Below are 15,000 nucleotides of genomic sequence, written 5' to 3'. Positions count from 1 at the left end.
CAGTGAAATGCTGAATACAACAGGTGTAGTAGACCTTACAGTGAAATGCTGAATACAACAGGTGTAGTAGACCTCACAGTGAAATGCTGAATACAACAGGTGTAGTAGACCTCACAGTGAAATGCTGAATACAACAGGTGTAGTAGACCTCACAGTGAAATGCTGAATACAACAGGTGTAGTAGACCTCACAGTGAAATGCTGAATACAACAGGTGTAGTAGACCTTATAGTGAAATGCTGAATACAACAGGTGTAGTAGACCTCACAGTGAAATGCTGAATACAACAGGTGTAGTAGACCTTACAGTGAAATGCTGAATACAACAGGTGTAGTAGACCTCACAGTGAAATGCTGAATACAACAGGTGTAGTAGACCTCACAGTGAAATGCTGAATACAACAGGTGTAGTAGACCTTACGGTGAAATGCTGAATACAACAGGTGTAGTAGACCTTACAGTGAAATGCTGAATACAACAGGTGTAGTAGACCTCACGGTGAAATGCTGAATACAACAGGTGTAGTAGACCTTACAGTGAAATGCTGAATACAACAGGTGTAGTAGACCTTACAGTGAAATGCTGAATACAACAGGTGTAGTAGACCTTACAGTGAAATGCTGAATACTACAGGTGTAGTAGACCTTACAGTGAAATGCTGAATACAACAGGTGTAGTAGACCTCACGGTGAAATGATGAATACAACAGTTGTAGTAGACCTCACAGTGAAATGCTGAATACAACAGGTGTAGTAGACCTCACAGTGAAATGCTGAATACAACAGGTGTAGTAGACCTCACAGTGAAATGCTGAATACAACAGGTGTAGTAGACCTCACAGTGAAATGCTGAATACAACAGGTGTAGTAGACCTTACAGTGAAATGCTGAATACAACAGGTGTAGTAGACCTCACAGTGAAATGCTGAATACAACAGGTGTAGTAGACCTTACAGTGAAATGTTGAATACAACAGGTGTAGTAGACCTCACAGTGAAATGCAGAATACAACAGGTGTAGTAGACCTTACAGTGAAATGCAGAATACAACAGGTGTAGTAGACCTCACAGTGAAATGCTGAATACAACAGGTGTAGTAGACCTCACAGTGAAATGCTGAATACAACAGGTGTAGTAGACCTCACAGTGAAATGCCGAATACAACAGGTGTAGTAGACCTCACAGTGAAATGCCGAATACAACAGGTGTAGTAGACCTCACAGTGAAATGCTGAGTACAACAGGTTATTAGGTTATTTAACCAGGCAAGTGAGTTAAGAACAAATTCTTGTTTTCAATGACGGCCTAGGAACAGTGGGTTAACTGAATTGTTCAGGGGCAGAATGACAGATTTGTACCTTGTCAGCGTCGGGGGATTTGAACTTGCAACCTTTCGGTTACTAGTCCAACGCTCTCTAACCACTAGGCTACCTGCCTCCTCTAATATGTATGACCACACCCTCAGATTACATAGATACATAAAGAATTTGAAAACAAACCCAATCTTGATAAACTCCCACTGGGTGAAATTCCACAGTGTGACATCACAGCAGCAAGATGTGTGACCTGTTGCCACAAGAAAAGGTCAACCAGTGAATATTGGTTGAATATTGTGTGTGTGTGTGTGTGTGTGTGTGTGTGTGTGTGTGTGTGTGTGTGTGTGTGTGTGTGTGTGTGTGTGTGTGTGTGTGTGTGTGTGTGTGTGTGTGTGAGGGGGACGTGGTGTGTGTGTGTGAGGGGGAGGGGTCATGGTGTTTATGTGTGTGAGGGGGGAAGTGGTGTGTGTGTGTGTGTGTGTGTGGGGTGTGTGAGGGGGGGGTCGTTGTGTGTGTGTGTGTGAGGGGGGTGGTGTGTGTGTGTGTGTGTCGTGTGTGTGTGGGAGGGGGTCGTTGTGTGTGTGTGTGTGTGAGGGGGGGTCGTGGTGTGTGTGTGTGAGGGGAGGGGTCGTGGTGTGTGTGTGTGTGGGGAAGTGGTGTGTGTGTGTGTGTGTGTGTGTGTGTGAGGGGGTCGTTGTGTGTGTGTGTGTGTGAGTGAGGGGTCGTGGTGTGTGTGTGTGTGAGGGGGTCGTGGTGTGTGTGTGTGTGTGAGGGGGGACGTGGTGTGTGTGTGTGTGTGTGGAGGGGGGTCGTGGTGTGTGTGTGTGTGTGTGTGGGGGGGTCGGGGTGTGTGTGTGAGGGGGGTCGTGGTGTGTGTGTGTGTGTGTGAGGGGGGTCGTGGTGTGTGTGTGTGTGAGGGGGGGGTGTGTGTGTGGGGGGGGGGTGTGTGTGTGTGTGTGTGTGTGTGAGGGGGGTCGTGGTGTGTGTGTGTGTGTGAGGGGGGGTCGTGGTGTGTGTGTGTGTGTGTGAGGGGGGTCGTGGTGTGGCAGTGGAAGAACAGCAGCTCAGAGAGATAAGGGTCTGATAACTACACAGGCAGCCTGTGGTTTTCACTGTGTCTGTTTTTCAATGGGGGAGTTGTGTGTGTGTGTGAGGGGGATCATGGTGTGTGTGTGTGTGTGTGTGTGTGTGTCTGTGAGGGGGACGTGGTGTGTAGTGGAAGAACAGCAGCTCAGAGAGATTAGGGTCTGTGGGATTGTAGAACCGAGACCGCGCTGAAGGATAGTGTGTGTTATAGAACACGATCTTGTACAGAATCTGCAAGTGAAACAGTTTTGTGGAACAACTTTTGTGAGTGTAATATTTACTGTTCATTTTGATTGTTTATTTCACTTTTGTTTATTATCTATTTGGCAATATATATGTACACTGACGTTCGACAGTTTGGGGTCACTAAGAGAAATGTCCCTGTTTTTGAAAGAAAAGCACATTTTTTTGTCCATTAAAATAACATCAAATTAATCAGAAATACAGTGTAGACATTGTTAATGTTGTAAATGAAAGTTGTAAAAAATGGAAATAAATATTCACACTCCTGAGTCAATACATGTTAGAATCACCTTTGGCAGCGATTGACCCCTCTGCCACCCTGTTTCCTGTCCAGGAAGGAAGTGGTCAGCATGGAACCAGGAAGTAGAACGGAGAGCCGTCTTTCTGGTACATTTCCATTTGCACAACTCGATTATATTATATATATATTTGCACATTATTCTTAAAAATATATATTCAAGCTCTGTCAAGTTGGTTGTTGATCATAGATCATCAGCTAGACAACCATGTTGAAGTCTTATCATAGAGTTTCAAGCTGAGTTAAGTCAAAACTGTAACTAGGCCACTCAGGAACATTGACTGTCGTCTTGGTAAGCAATTCCAGTGTATATTTGGCCTTGTGTTTTAGGTTATTGTCCTGCTGTAAGGTGAATTCATCTGTGTCTGGTGGAAAGCAAACTGAACCAGGTTTTCCTCTAGGATTTGGCCTGCGCTTAGTCCTATATCCTTTATTTTTTATCCTAAACAACTCCTTAGTCCTTGCCGATGACAAGCATAACATGATGCAGCCACAACCTTGAAAATATGAAAATACTCAGTGATGTGTTGGATTTACCCCAAGCATAACTCTTTGTATTCTTGACATAAAGTTGAATTATTTTTATTTTATTTTTATTTTATTATTTTATTTATTAATTTTATATTTTGCAGTTTTAATATATTGCAAACAGGATCCATGTTTTGTCATATTTGTTATTCTGTTCAGCCTTTCTTCTTTTCCCTCTGTCCTTTAGGTTAGTATTGTGGAGTAACTACAATGTTATTGATCCATCCTCAGTGTTCTCCTATCACAGCCATTCAACTCTGTCATTTAGGTTGGTGTTGTGGAGTAACTACAATGTTATTGATCCATCCTCAGTGTTCTCCTATCACAGCCATTCAACTCTAACAGTTTTAAAGTCCCCATTGGCCTCATGGTGAAATCCCGAGTGGTTTCCCTCCTCTCCAGCAACTTGGTTAGGAAGGACGCCTGTATCTTTGTTGTAACTGTGTGTGTCACAGCCACTACACTTATTGAATACATATTGACTCAAGACATATCAGCTTTTAATTTGTAATTCATTTGTAAAAAATAAAATAAATAAAAAATGTCTAAAACCAAATCTCAATTTTCAATTTTAATTTTAATTTTCAATTTTAAAGATCTCAAAATCTAAATTTTAATCCATTTCAAGTTCAGGCTGTAACACAACAACACAACAACACAACAACACGACAACACGTGGGAAAGGTCAAAGGGTATGAATATTTTCTGAAGACACTGAATATAGATCAATAAAAACAAAGAAGGCTATTAATAAATACATTTTCTTTACAAGTATAATGTGTCCCTCAGTTGAACGTCATTGGTGTTACCACCTTGGAAATCATTCAGCATTCTCTCCTGTGGGGTCAGAGGTTACAGAATGACACTCAGATGGCCTGTGGGGTCAGAGGTTACAGAATGACACTCAGATGGCCTGTGGGGTCAGAGGTTACAGAATGACACTCAGATGGCCTGTGGGGTCAGAGGTTACAGAATGACACTCAGATGGCCTGTGGGGTCAGAGGTTACAGAATGACACTCAGATGACCTGTGGGGTCAGAGGTTACAGAATGACACTCAGATGACCTGTGGGGTCAGAGGTTACAGAATGACACTCAGATGACACTCAGATGACCTGTGGGGTCAGAGGTTACAGAATGACACTCAGATGACACTCAGATGACCTGTGGGGTCAGAGGTTACAGAATGACAATCAGATGGCCTGTGGGGTCAGAGGTTACAGAATGACACTCAGATGGCCTGTGGGGTCAGAGGTTACAGAATGACACTCAGATGGCCTGTGGGGTCAGAGGTTACAGAATGACAAATCAAATCAAATCAAATTTATTTATATAGCCCTTCGTACATCAGCTGATATCTCAAAGTGCTGTACAGAAACCCAGCCTAAAACCCCAAACAGCAAACAATGCAGGTGTAAAAGCACGGTGGCTAGGAAAAACTCCCTAGAAAGGCCTAAACCTAGGAAGAAACCTAGAGAGGAACCAGGCTATGTGGGGTGGCCAGTCCTCTTCTGGCTGTGCCGGGTGGAGATTATAACAGAACATGACCAAGATGTTCAAATGTTCATAAATGACCAGCATGGTCGAATAATAATAAGGCAGAACAGTTGAAACTGGAGCAGCAGCACAGTCAGGTGGACTGGGGACAGTAAGGAGTCATCATGTCAGGTAGTCCTGGGGCACGGTCCTAGGGCTCAGGTCCTCCGAGAGAGAGAAAGAAAGAGAGAATTAGAGAGAGCATATGTGGGGTGGCCAGTCCTCTTCTGGCTGTGCCGGGTGGAGATTATAACAGAACGTGGCCAAGATGTTCAAATGTTCATAAATGACCAGCATGGTTGAATAATAATGACACTCAGATGACCTGTGGGGTCAGAGGTTACAGAATGACACTCAGATGGCCTGTGGGGTCAGAGGTTACAGAATGACACTCAGATGACACTCAGATGGCCTGTGGGGTCAGAGGTTACAGAATGACACTCAGATGGCCTGTGGGGTCAGAGGTTACAGAATGACACTCAGATGGCCTGTGGGGTTCAGGGGTTACAGAATGACACTCAGATGACACTCAGATGACCTGTGGGGTCAGAGGTTACAGAATGACACTCAGATGGCCTGTGGGGTCAGAGGTTACAGAATGACACTCAGATGGCCTGTGGGGTCAGAGGTTACAGAATGACACTCAGAGGATTCCATTGATAGTTTGGTGTCTAAGTGTCAGTTGGTGTTAAAAGAGGGGAAATAACATTGTGAGCAAAATTATTTAAAAAAAAAAAAAAAAAAAAAAATGATGAATCATATCACTTTAGTAAATATATTTTTTAAAGGATTGATTGGTGACCTCCATTTCAGAAAAATTGACCTAAAATGTCTCATTGGTGTTACTACAACGTTAACATAATGGTAACAATTCAACACCACTAAGCTACCATATTATTTGATAAGGAATGGGAAGATGTACCCAAACACATTAAAATAACAAAAATATCTACAAATATGAAGGTTCATTTTCCCTCAAAATGCCCAAATGTCACCATGATTCAAGAACACCCCCCCCCCCCCCCCTGTACAAGTCAAATTAAATCAAGTGAACAAACACAGCCCCTCCCATCCTGACTAGAAAACCACACACACCCTCTTGACCACAATCGTCCTCGGCTGCACTCACCCCTCAGACCACACCCAGACCTGGTGACCATCTTGGAGCTAACTGTGCAAGAGCATGTTGCAGACTTCAGACAGCGTTTGATATCACACACACACACACACGCACGCACACACACACACACGCACGCACACACACGCACACACGCACGCACACACACACGCACACACACACACGCATGCACGCACGCACGCACACACGCACACACACACACACACACACAACACACACACAGGCACACACACACACACACACAAACACACACACAGGCACACACACACACACAGGCACACACACACACACACACACGCAACACACACACACACACACACACACAAAACACACACACAGGCACACACACACACACAAACACACCTGCCATGACTGGAAAGCACCGGAATGATTGGCAGGCAGTTAAAGGTGAATTGGTTAACAACATGAATCAGTAGATCCCAAACGACACCCTATTTCTATAACAGTAAAAGTTTGAGGAAACCCCCCCCCAGAGCTACAGACAGCCGTTACTCCTGGTGATATGACGTTGCCGTGGTAACGAGGCGTGAAGGTATTCGTCGTGGCTCTGGGTCGTATTATGGGACGTCCAGGTGAGTTGTAAAGGACAGGTGTACAGATTACACACGCAAGGGGGGGACAGGTGTGGGAACACACACACAGACACACAGAAACTGCATGAAAGGCACAGTGTTCTGAGAAGGGGTGAAGTCTGGAAGAGTGCTGGTACTTACACAACAGGAAACCATGGGCTATGAACACACACACACACACACACACACACACACACACAGAGACACACACACACACACACACACACAGCCACACACACACACACACACACACACACACACACACACACACACACACACACACACACACACACACACACACACACACACACACATGGCATGGGCAAATGGGGTGTTGGTGGGGGGGCCAGCGTGGGCATAGAGACAAGGGGTGAACATATTTGATGTAATAATTCTAATTCTATGGATTGTAGACTGAATGTGAAGGTTATAAGTCAGATGACCTGTGGGGTCAGAGGTTACAGAATGACACTCAGATGGCCTGTGGGGTCAGAGGTTACAGAATGACACTCAGATGGCCTGTGGGGTCAGAGGTTACAGAATGACACTCAGATGACCACTGATGACCTGGGGGTCAGAGGTTACAGAATGACACTGACCTGTGGGGTCAGAGGTGACACTCAGATGGCCTGTGGGGTCAGAGGTTACAGAATGACACTCAGATGACCTGTGGGGTCAGAGGTTACAGAATGACACTCAGATGACCTGTGGGGTCAGAGGTTACAGAATGACACTCAGATGGCCTGTGGGGTCAGATGTTACAGAATGACACTCAGATGGCCTGTGGGGTCAGAGGTTACAGAATGACACTCAGATGGCCTGAGATCGGAATTACAGGAAGAGCCAAGGGAAGATGAGTGGAAGTTGAAATTGAAGCCGGACTTGTGAGTGACTGCTGTGAGTGACTGCTGTGAGTGACTGCTGTGAGTGACTGCTGTGAGTGACTGCTGTGAGTGACTGCTGTGAGTGACTGCTGATCTGATGTTCAAAAGGTATTGGTGGTTATAAGACATGATAAGGGTTTAGTGGTAAGAAAGAATCACAAAATATTACATCAGTAGTAGTAAAATAGTACATCAGCTGATGTCTCAAAGTGCTGTGCAGAAACCCAGCCTAAAGCCCCAAACAGCAAGCAATGCAGGTGTAGAAGCACGGTGGCTAGGAAAAACTCCCTAGAAAGGCCAAAACCTAGGAAGAAACCTAAAGAGGAACCAGGCTATGAGGGGTGGCCAGTCCTCTTCTGGCTGTGCTGGGTGGAGATTATAACAGAACATGGCCAAGATGTTCAAATATGACCAGCAGGGTCAAATAATAATAACCACAGTGGTTGTCGAGGGTGCAACAGGTCAGCACCTCAGGAGTAAATGTCAGTTAGCTTTTCATAGCCGATCATTGAGAGTATCTCTACCGCTCCTGCTGTCTCTAGAGAGTTGAAAACAGCAGGTCTGGGACAGGTAGCACGTCCGGTGAACAGGTCAGGGTTCCATAGCCGCAGGTAGAACAGTTGAAACTGGAGCAGCAGCACGGCCAGGTGGACTGGGGACAGCAAGGAGTCATCATGCCAGGTAGTCCTGAGGCCTGGTCCTAGGGCTCAGGTCCTCCGAGAGAGAGAAAGAAAGAGAGAATTAGAGAGAGCATACTTAAATTCACACAGGACACTGGATAGGACAGGAGAAATACTCCAGATATAACAGACTGACCCTAGCCCCCCGACACATAAACTACTGCAGCCTAAATACTGGAGGCTGAGACAGGAGGAGTCGAGAGACACTGTGGCCCCATCCGACGACAACCCCGGACAGGGCCAAACAGGAAGGATATAACCCCACCCACTTTGCCAAAGCACAGCCCCCACACCACTAGAGGGATATCTTCAACCACCAACTTACCATCCTGAGACAAGGCCGAGTATAGCCCACAAAGATCTCCGCCACGGCACAACCCAAGGGGGGGCGCCAACCCAGACAGGAAGATCACGTCAGTGACTCAACCCACTCAAGTGACGCAGTCCTCCTAGGGACGGCATGAAAGAGCACCAGTAAGCCAGTGACTCAGCCCCTGTAATAGGGTTAGAGGCAGAGAATCCCAGTGGAGAGAGAGGAAACCGGCCAGGCAGAGACAGCAAGGGTGGTTCGTCGCTCCAGAGCCTTTCCGTTCACCTTCACACTCCTGGACCAGACTACACTCAATGATAGGACCTACTGAAGAGATGAGTCTTCAGTAAAGACTTAAAGGTTGAGACCGAGTTTGCGTCTCTCACATGGGTAGGCAGACCGTTCCATAAAAATAGAGCTCTATAGGAGAAAGCCCTGCCTCCAGCTGTTTGCTTAGAAAGTCTAGGGACAATTAGGAGGCCTGGGTCTTGTGACCGTAGCGTACGTGTAGGTATGTACGGCAGGACCAAATCAGAAAGACAACCTGTAAACTCCTGTCCTGTGTATAAGACAACCTGTGGCTGTCGTGACTAAATTTGCCCTCATGTACTGAACAAGTTCATGAATGTTCAGAGGTTTATCTCCTTGTCTCTTGGGAACTACTTATTTTGTACAATGGACTATGTTTTAAAGGACTCACGCACAGATAGATACAGGAAAAAATGTTTACATTTATTCAAAATGACAGGTTGTCTCTACATGTTTCTGGTTTTGAGACTTGGGCATCTGGTTCCTGTCATTCATCTGCAAGGAGAAAGAGAAAGGCATCATTCACATTGCTGGATTCATTCATATACAACCATGTTATCTTGAACATTGGTGTCATTAATATATCATATAAAACCATGTTATCTTGAACATTAATATGCGCAGTTGTGGTCGTAGTTATGAATGACTCATGAGGAAAAAAAACAAAAGCTCTGCTGCAGTATCAACCAATCAAATGTATTTATATAAAGCTCTGCTGCAGGATCAACCAATCAAATGTATTTATATAAAGCTCTGCTGCAGGATCAACCAATCAAATGTATTTATATAAAGCTCTGCTGCAGTATCAACCAATCAAATGTATTTATATAAAGCTCTGCTGCAGTATCAACCTAGAGAGGAACCAGGCTCTGAGGTGTAGAAGCATGTGATGACAACAGAACAAATGAACAGACATAACCCCACGCCCCTAATAAGCCCCGCCCCCACTCTGGGATTCCCCCACGCCCCTAATAAGCCCCGCCCCCACTCCGGGATTCCCCCACGCCCCTAATAAGCCCTGTGTCCACTCTGGGATTCCCTCACGCCCCTAATAAGCCCTGTGTCCACTCCGGGATTCCCCCACGCCCCTAATAAGCCCCGCCCCCACTCTGGGATTCCCCCATGCCCCTAATAAGCCCTGTGTCCACTCTGGGATTCCCCCACGCCCCTAATAAGCCCTGCCCCACTCCGGGATTCCACCACGCCCTAATAAGCCCTGCCCCCCACTCCGGGATTCCCCCACGCCCCTAATAAGCCCTGTGTCCACTCCGGGGATTCCCTCACGCCCTAATAAGCCCCGCCCCCACTCCGGGATTCCCCACGCCCTAATAAGCCCCGTGTCCACTCTGGGATTCCCTCACGCCCCTAATAAGCCCCGTGTCCACTCTGGGATTCCCCACACCCTTAATAAGCCCTGTGTCCACTCTGGGATTCCCCACGCCCCCTAATAAGCCCTGCCCCCACTCCGGGATTCCCCCACCCCTAATAAGCCCTGCCCCCACTTCGGATTCCCCACACCCCTAATAAGCCCCCACTCTGTGTCCACTCCGGGATTCCCCACGCCCTAATAAGCCCCGTCCCCACTCTGGGATTCCCCCACACCCCTAATAAGCCCCGTGTCCACTCTGGGATTCCCTCACGCCCCTAATAAGCCCCGTGTCCACTCTGGGATTCCCCACGCCCCTAATAAGCCCCGTGTCCACTCTGGGATTCCACCACGCCCTAATAAGCCCTGTGTCCACTCCGGGATTCCCCACGCCCTAATAAGCCCCGCCCCCACTCCAGGATTCCCCACGGCCCTAATAAGCCCTGCCCCCACTCCGGGATTCCCCACGCCCCTAATAAGCCCCTCCCCACTCTGGGATTCCCCCACGCCCCTAATAAGCCCTGTGTCCACTCTGGGATTCCCCCACGCCCCTAATAAGCCCCGCCCCCACTCCGGGATTCCCCCACGCCCCTAATAAGCCCCGCCCCCACTCCGGGATTCCCCCACGCCCCTAATAAGCCCTGTGTCCACTCTGTGATTCCCCCACGCCCTAATAAGCCCCGCCCCCACTCCGGGATTCCCCCACGCCCTAATAAGCCCTGTGTCCACTCCGGGGGATTCCCCATGCCCCTAATAAGCCCTGTGTCCACTCCGGGATTCCCCCACGCCCTAATAAGCCCCGACCCCACTCCGGGATTCCCCACGCCCTAATAAGCCCCGTGTCCACTCCGGGATTCCCTCACTCCCCTAATAAGCCCCGTGTCCACTCTGGGATTCGCCCATGCCCCTAATAAGCCCTGTGTCCACTCTGGGATTCCCCCACGCCCTAATAAGCCCTGCCCCCACTCCGGGATTCCCCCACACCCCTAATAAGCCCCGCCCCCACTCTGGGATTCCCCACACCCCTAATAAGCCCCGTGTCCACTCTGGGATTCCCTCACGCCCTAATAAGCCCCGTGTCCACTCTGGGATTCCCCACGCCCTAATAAGCCCTCTGGGATCGTGCCCTGTCCACTCTGGGATTCCACCACGCCCTAATAAGCCCTGTGTCCACTCCCGGGATTCCCCCACGCCCTAATAAGCCCTGTGTCCACTCTGGGATTCCCCACGCCCCTAATAAGCCCCGCCCCCCACTCTGTGATTCCCCCACGCCCCCAATAAGCCCCCGCCCCCACTCCCCCACTCTGGGATTCCCCCGCCCTACGCCCCTAATAAGCCCTGTGTCAACTCCAGGATTCCCCCACGCCCCTAATAAGCCCTGTGTCCACTCCGGGATTCCCCCACGCCCTAATAAGCCCCGCCCCCCACTCCGGGATTCCCCATGTCCCTAATAAGCCCTGTGTCAACTCCAGGATTCCCCCACGCCCCTAATAAGCCATGTGTCCACTCTGGGATTCCCCACGCCCCTAATAAGCCCCGCCCCCACTCCGGGATTCCCCCCACGCCCCTAATAAGCCCTGTGTCCACTCCGGGATTCCCCCACGACCCCTAATAAGCCCCGTGTCCACTCCGGGATTCCCCCATGCCCCTAATAAGCCCTGTGTCCACTCCGGGATTCCCTCACGCCCCTAATAAGCCCCGCCCCCACTCCGGGATTCCCCACGCCCTAATAAGCCCCGACCCCACTCCGGGATTCCCCACGCCCCTAATAAGCCCTGTGTCCACTCTGTGATTCCCCACGCCCCTAATAAGCCCCGCCCCCACTCCGGGATTCCCCACGCCCCTAATAAGCCCTGTGTCAACTCCAGGATTCCCCCACGCCCCTAATAAGCCCTGTGTCCACTCTGGGATTCCCCCACGCCCCTAATAAGCCCCGCCCCCACTCCGGGATTCCCCCACGCCCCTAATAAGCCCTGTGTCCACTCCGGGATTCCCTCACGCCCCTAATAAGCCCCGACCCCACTCCAGGATTCCCCCACGCCCCTAATAAGCCCCGTGTCCACTCTGGGATTCCCTCACTCCCCTAATAAGCCCCGTGTCCACTCTGGGATTCCCCCATGCCCCTAATAAGCCCTGTGTCCACTCTGGGATTCCCCCACGCCCCTAATAAGCCCTGCCCCCACTCCGGGATTCCCCCACACCCCTAATAAGCCCTGCCCCCACTCCGGGATACCACCACGCCCCTAATAAGCCCCGCCCCCACTCCGGGATTCCCCCACGCCCTAATAAGCCCCGCCCACTCCGGATTCCCCACGCCCCTAATAAGCCCTGTGTCAACTCCAGGATTCCCCACGACCCTAATAAGCCCTGTGTCCACTCTGGGATTCCCCACGCCCCTAATAAGCCCCGCCCCACTCCGGGATTCCCCCACGCCCCTAATAAGCCCTGTGTCCACTCCGGGATTCCCCACGACCCCTAATAAGCCCCGTGTCCACTCCGGGATTCCCCCATGCCCTAATAAGCCCTGTGGATTCCCCCATGCCCCTAATAAGTCCACTCCGGGATTCCCTCACGCCCTAATAAGCCCCGACCCCACTCCAGGATTCCCCATGCCCCTAATAAGCCCCGTGTCCACTCTGGGATTCCCTCACTCCCCTAATAAGCCCCGTGTCCACTCTGGGATTCCCCATGCCCCTAATAAGCCCTGTGTCCACTCAGGGATTCCCCCACGCCCCTAATAAGCCCTGCCCCCACTCCGGGATTCCCCACGCCCTAATAAGCCCCGTGTCCACTCTGGGATTCCACCACGCCCCTAATAAGCCCTGTGTCCACTCCGGGATTCCCCCACGCCCCTAATAAGCCCCGCCCCCACTCCAGGATTCCACCACGGCCCTAATAAGCCCTGCCCCCACTCCGGGATTCCTCACGCCCTAATAAGCCCCGCCCCCACTCTGGGATTCCCCACGCCCCCTAATAAGCCCTGTGTCCACTCTGGGATTCCCCAAGCCCCTAATAAGCCCCGCCCCCACTCCGGGATTCCCCCACGCCCTAATAAGCCCCGTGTCCACCCGGGATTCCCCCGCCCCTAATAAGCACCGCCCCCACTCCGGGATTCCCCACGCCCTAATAAGCCCTGTGTCCACTCCGGGATTCCCCCACGCCCCCCCCCATGCCCCTAATAAGCCCCTCCCCCACTCCGGGATTCCCCCACGCCCCTAATAAGCCCTGTGTCCACTCCGGATTCCCCACGACCCCTAATAAGCCCCGTGTCCACTCCGGGATTCCCCCACACCCCTAATAAGCCCTGTGTCCACTCCGGGATTCCCCCACGCCCCTAATAAGCCCTGTGTCCACTCCGGGATTCCCCACGCCCCTAATAAGCCCCGTGTCCACTCCGGGATTCCCCCACGCCCCTAATAAGCCCCGCCCCCACTCCGGGATTCCCCACTCCCCTAATAAGCCCTGCCCCCACTCCGGGATTCCACCACGCCCCTAATAAGCCCTGCCCCCACTCTGGGATTCCCCACGCCCCTAATAAGCACCGCCCCCACTCCGGGATTCCCCACGCCCCTAATAAGCCCTGTGTCCACTCCGGGATTCCCCCACGCCCCTAATAAGCCCCGCCCCCACTCCGGATTCCCCACGCCCCTAATAAGCCCTGTGTCCACTCCGGGATTCCCCACGACCCCTAATAAGCCCCGTGTCCACTCCGGGATTCCCCCACACCCCTAATAAGCCCTGTGTCCACTCCGGGATTCCCCACGCCCTAATAAGCCCTGTGTCCACTCCGGGATTCCCCACGCCCCTAATAAGCCCCGTGTCCACTCCGGGATTCCCCACGCCCTAATAAGCCCTGCCCCCACTCCGGGATTCCCCCACGCCCTAATAAGCCCTGTGTCCACTCCGGGATTCCCCCACGCCCCTAATAAGCCCCGCCCCCACTCCGGGATTCCCCCACGCCCCTAATAAGCCCTGTGTCCACTCTTGGATTCCCCCACGCCCCTAATAAGCCCCGCCCCCACTCCGGGATTCCCCATGCCCCTAATAAGCCCTGTGTCCACTCCGGGATTCCCCACGACCCCTAATAAGCCCCGTGTCCACTCCGGGATTCCCCCACACCCCTAATAAGCCCTGTGTCCACTCCGGGATTCCCCCCACGCCCTAATAAGCCCCGTGTCCACTCCGGGATTCCCCCACGCCCCTAATAAGCCCCGCCCCCTCTCCGGGATTCCCCACGCCCCTAATAAGCCCCGTGTCCACTCTGGGATTCCCCCACGCCCCTAATAAGCCCCGCCCCCACTCCGGGATTCCCCACGCCCTAATAAGCCCCGTGTCCACTCTGGGATTCCCCCACGCCCCTAATAAGCCCCGCCCCCACTCCGGGATTCCCCACGCCCTAATAAGCCCCGTGTCCACTCTGGGATTCCCCCGCCCCTAATAAGCCCCGCCCCACTCCGGGATTCCCCCACGCCCCTAATAAGCCCTGTGTCCACTCCACTAATAGTAGATGTCATTTAAAAATAAAAAAATAAACCTTTATTTAACTAGGAAAGTCAGTTTAAGAACAAATTCTTAATTACAATGGCGGCCTATCAGGGAACAGGGCCGAGGATAGATTTGTACCAGCTCGGATTTGATCCAGCAACCTTTCACTTACTGGCCAAACGCTCTGAACACTTGCCGCCCCAACAAAGTTAATGTGACTATGCATAGATAATA

The 15,000-nt window shown here is 50.9% G+C and overlaps 1 long non-coding RNA gene across 1 annotated transcript; it reads left to right on the top strand.

The window, feature by feature from the left end:
- The first annotated feature begins 2,566 nt into the window (after positions 1-2,566).
- Positions 2,567-4,205, top strand: LOC135574580 (uncharacterized). Its single transcript, XR_010465464.1, has 3 exons — positions 2,567-2,661; positions 2,975-3,027; positions 3,269-4,205. It is a non-coding gene; the product is annotated as an uncharacterized LOC135574580 (long non-coding RNA).
- Positions 4,206-15,000: the final 10,795 nt, after the last annotated feature.

The sequence above is a fragment of the Oncorhynchus nerka genome, linkage group LG13, assembly GCF_034236695.1.
Source record: "Oncorhynchus nerka isolate Pitt River linkage group LG13, Oner_Uvic_2.0, whole genome shotgun sequence".
Classification (NCBI taxonomy): Eukaryota; Metazoa; Chordata; class Actinopteri; order Salmoniformes; family Salmonidae; genus Oncorhynchus; species Oncorhynchus nerka.
The sequence above is the reverse complement of the archived record's forward strand: the minus strand, read 5'-3'. Positions and strand labels throughout refer to the sequence as shown.